This window comes from Poecilia formosa, unplaced genomic scaffold (genome assembly GCF_000485575.1).
Source record: "Poecilia formosa unplaced genomic scaffold, Poecilia_formosa-5.1.2 Scaffold962, whole genome shotgun sequence".
Classification (NCBI taxonomy): Eukaryota; Metazoa; Chordata; class Actinopteri; order Cyprinodontiformes; family Poeciliidae; genus Poecilia; species Poecilia formosa.
This window is the reverse complement of record NW_006800901.1, coordinates 39,164-43,700: the sequence shown is the minus strand read 5'-3', so window position 1 is coordinate 43,700 and position 4,537 is coordinate 39,164. Positions and strand designations below refer to the sequence as shown.

Below are 4,537 nucleotides of genomic sequence, written 5' to 3'. Positions count from 1 at the left end.
ATATAACTGATGCTGCAGGTAGAACCATTTAATTTCCCCCATCCTTCACATCCCTTCCTGGTTCCTCTGGTTGTGTTTCTCCTCACAGTCCATCCATCAGAGCTGTTTTCATCCTCACAGGTCAGAGTCACTGATTCCAATTTAAACAACTGAGATCTGCTGGGACTCACAATCAGACGAACTGGGACAAAGACAGGTGAAGATAAATCCATCAAGGTCAAACTCAAGTCGTATCAGTGGCAGCTGTTGCAGCACTTCTGGTAACAGCTGCTGATTTGAACCTGCCGTCTCTCTGGAAATTCAATATTTAACAAAAAGCACAACTGCATACAACTTACATGATTAGATGTTCCTGTAGGATTTTTAATACTGACACAATTTGGCTTTACATTAAATGGTGTAATATGAAAAAAAATATTGCCAGGAAACTTCTTTTCAATTTGTAATATTTTCTTAAAAAACGTGTAATTTTGGCTCTTTGTGATATATTTTTTTCTGTTGTAAGTTGTAACTCAGCTATATTTCTAACGTTTCTGATGTCCTTCAAGCCTGGGAGCCTCATTTTAAACCAGACCTGGCTGGGGCCACAGTGAGGGGCCACAGTGAGGGGCCACAGTGAGGGGTCTTTATGGGAACCAAGGCTGGACCAGCAGCAGCTGGCAGAGGATCCAAACCCCTCAGCATGTCAACACAGCATGTTAGTGACTGGGATGCAGTCAAAGTCAAGGCCAGACAAGGAACATTTATTTGAATAGCACATTTTATGTATAGGACAATTCAAAGAGCTTCACATATACATTAAAATAATTTAATAACAGAAAGTGGTAAATTACTGAAATGCAACAGTAAATAAAGTTTGTAAATTTGACTTAAAACATGACCTTGACAACCTGAGGGCTCTAGCTGGTTCATAACGGACCAGGGCATCAGTAACACATTTTGGTTTAAAATATTAAGAGATTTTAAACAAGCAGCAACATTTTTACATTCATTCTGTGACAGACAGAAAGCGTCTAAGATGGACCACTCTCTTGGTTCTAGGACTTGAGCAACAGCGTATGGATCTAACTGCAGCTGCTTGACTGAATTTTTTAGGGAGACCCATGAAAACAGCCTTACAGACTTTTTTTTTTTACAGCTTTCTGTTTATTCATAAATAAAAAGCACTGACTTGTTTTTCTATGTCCTGCTGCAACACCAGTCGCCTAATAGGCTGGATATTTCTTTCTCTGCTCTAAACATGAAATTATCTTCATTTTACTGACCAACTTGGAGTATTCAGCTCTATTTCTGCTCTTAGCCAAGCAAAATATATTTTACATGCATTGATTATTTAATGGGAATATTCTGACTGTTCTACACCCATCATCGGGATCTCAAGGTGTAGTTAAGCAGAGGAAGGTGTCTCAGTTTTGGACCTCAGAGTCTCTTCATTTCTTTTTCCAGATGGTGTGATTCTGTTAGTACACATGTCAAACTTGAGGTCTGAGGGCCAAATCCAGCTGAGTTTCTATGTGTCCCTCCAATATGTAGAGGGACACAGAAATAGAATCTTGAAGGTTGCAGTTGTGTGTTTAAATATTATTTTGTAAATCAAATCAAAGCATTTTTTCTGCATACAGCCAAATTACATCAATCTCGGAGATGTTTATAATTTCTAGGAGTGCACTGATTGCAGTTTTCTGGCCGATCGCCAATTACCCATCTTTTAAAAAGCTTAGCTTATTGATTCCAGTTTTGGCCAATACCATTTCTTTGTCTGAAATGTTGCTCGATATATCAAAAAAGTTTCTGAATTGGTGACAATGGGGTGACTATTGTTCACTGTACATGTGCAGACATGATCTGATCTGATCTGATCTGATCTGATCGGCTGGTTTGTCAGTCAAACTTCTCTCATGGGAGGAAAGAAAAACACAGTGGTTGATTTTTAGACCTTTGCAAGGTTGATAACCTCGGTGGATAAGATCAGCTTCACATGTAAAAATCGGCCAATCACGATCTCCCAAAATCAATGAAATCAGCACCAATAAATCGGTGCACCCCTAATAATTTGGGTTCTGTCTCTCAAGCTGAAACAAAAGTTTTAATCTCCTGGTCCGTCTGGGTTCCAACAGTGACATATGATCATCAGATATAAATGACTGAAAGTTTGAGATACAAGAAGCTGAATGTTGTTTCCTCCTCTGAGGCTGCAGAGGCCGTGGCTTCTCATCCACACAGAGATCAGACTGGAGTTGCTGCTTTTCTGCAATGAAACTAGTTTTACCTACATGGCTGCTCAGCCATCTTAGTGAAAATATCTAAGATCTCTTCTCTGTATGGTTATTATGTTTAGATTAAAAGTTAGATCAAAATACAAACAGTAAATTATTCCAGAGTCTTTCAGCTTCTCTAATCAAAACCAAGCAAACCTTTTCCAGTTTGGCTAAAATGTTCATTTGGTCTCCAGACAGGAGCAGAAAACATTAAATTAATGATTAAATAGAGGCAGAAGTAACGTTAAGCTCCAGAAACCTGAAATCAGTGAAACATGAATAAATGTCCACAGTTTTTACAAATAAACTCAAGCTGAAGGTTTGAGGACATCAGAAACCGTCTCCTCCCCCTAAAGCCTTATAAGCTTTGATGAAACTGTGTTTTATTTAGTTTTTTCACCTAATCTAATTAACTTTCCTTGATCATTTTACACTGTGATGACATTGACTGACCTTGGTGTGTTGAGCAGAACAGCAGTGAGGTCAGAGCTGAGGAGAGAAGACAGGATTTATATTCAGTAAATCATCAGACTGGATACATAAACTGTGTAACTGCAGAGCATTTAGTCAACTGTCACCAACAACCTCCTGTTCTCTGGAATCAATCATCTAATTTAAGCTGTTATAAAGTAATAATAATTTACTTACTCAGCAGACACAGAAATGATGTTTCCTTTGTCATGTTGACATATAGATGAAATGGTTTCTTCTAAATGAACCTCATCATGTTCTGCAAACTGAAACCACTGTGGTTTCCTCTATGCTGAAGGCGGAGCAGAAACTGCATGTCTGACATGAGACATGTGAAGCAGGGAGATAATAATGTATCGACAAAATAATAATATATTGATCTTTGACTGGTAATCTACACATCCTGATTAGAATAAGGCTGATGGATTTCTGTTGGTGGTGACCAGAGTGTAGCTGATACAACACAGACTGAATGTTACAAAGCCAGACTCTTTCCAGGCATCACCATCTCTCTGTCTGTGGCAGCTGGTTCAGGAAGTGGTTCAGTTTTGCTTCTGCCGCTCTCTGCAGAAATACCTGCTGTGGTTGGAAAATGTGCTGCTCTGACCTTCTTCTGCAGCAGAATAAGTTCCTGTAACCACATTTTGACTTTGCTGCTCAGATCTTTGTTGTTCTTCTCATCTCACTATTTTATTCATACACTGTAAGGACTATAACATTCTATGTTTCATGGACCAACTGCTCTTTATGGACCAAAGTCCAGTCCACAACAAAAGAAGGTAGAAGTTATGTGTAGGACCAAGGTGTGATTTGAGTTTAGGTTTGGTTTGGGGTTTAGCTGTAGAACTCAAGTTAAACTTCAGTCAATGGAAAGTCCCTGCAAGGATAAAGGCACGTTTTGTGTGTGTGTGTGTGTGGCTATCAAGGCTGGAAAAGAAAGCCTCAGTCCTTATTGCTACAAAATACTTTAATAAATAATGAGCTGTTCACTTTAACAGTTTTATAAAAGTACAGTAGTAGTAGTTGTAGTTTGAAGAAATGCACAGCGTCTGGTCAAGAACAACCTATCAGAACCAAGAGGAGGGGCTTAGTGCTGCCAATCAATGCTGCTAATGGTGGAGAAACACTTACTGTTCCAAGAAACTGCTATTGGTGGCTACAACTAGCCTATGTGCTACTTTTAATGAGCAGCTTTAAATGTGAAACAGTGGTTCAGTAGAACCTACAAACCAACCACAGGCTAAGTTCTGTTAACCAAAGAGAATCTCCAACACCCATCAGTGTCAGAAATGTGTTTTTAAAAATCAGGATGTCTGACTTCTGTCCTTTCATCACTCCTGTCTCATCTCCTTCCGTCTCTTCTCTGTGTTCAGCATCAGACTCTGAAAATGAAAACATCAACACCAGAACCTTTCTGTCTGTTTATTCTTCTACTGAGATCTCTGTTGGACCTTTCTGATCTGCTGCAGTAACTAATGAGGTCTGAGATTCTCTGTTGGAACTGAAATGTTATTGCGCTCACACAGAGCGATGTGTTCATGTCCAATTTGATCATTTAAACAGCACCATGTGTTCTGGGTCCAACATTTGTCCTCCAGAGAAACATTTTCAGAACTAACCCAGAATGCTGTGATCAGGAAGAGAGAGAAGCTCTGATTGGCTGCAGTTACCTGATGGATCACCTGTAACTGAGGAAAATGAGAGTCAGAGGGTCGGTAGATCAGAGGCTGATCTGCTGCTTCAGGGTCCGGCAGCAGGAAGGTCGGTGCTGCCCCCTGCTGCACAGAGTTGTTCCTGCAGCAGGGGGC

General features: G+C 39.9%; 1 long non-coding RNA gene across 1 annotated transcript; it reads right to left on the bottom strand.

The window, feature by feature from the left end:
- Positions 1 to 6: 6 nt before the first annotated feature.
- LOC107835060 (uncharacterized) lies at positions 7 to 3,209 on the bottom strand. Its single transcript, XR_001660890.1, has 3 exons — positions 2,907 to 3,209; positions 2,712 to 2,747; positions 7 to 181 (listed from the first exon to the last, which is right to left on the bottom strand). It is a non-coding gene; the product is annotated as an uncharacterized LOC107835060 (long non-coding RNA).
- Between the last annotated feature and the right edge of the window lie 1,328 nt (positions 3,210 to 4,537).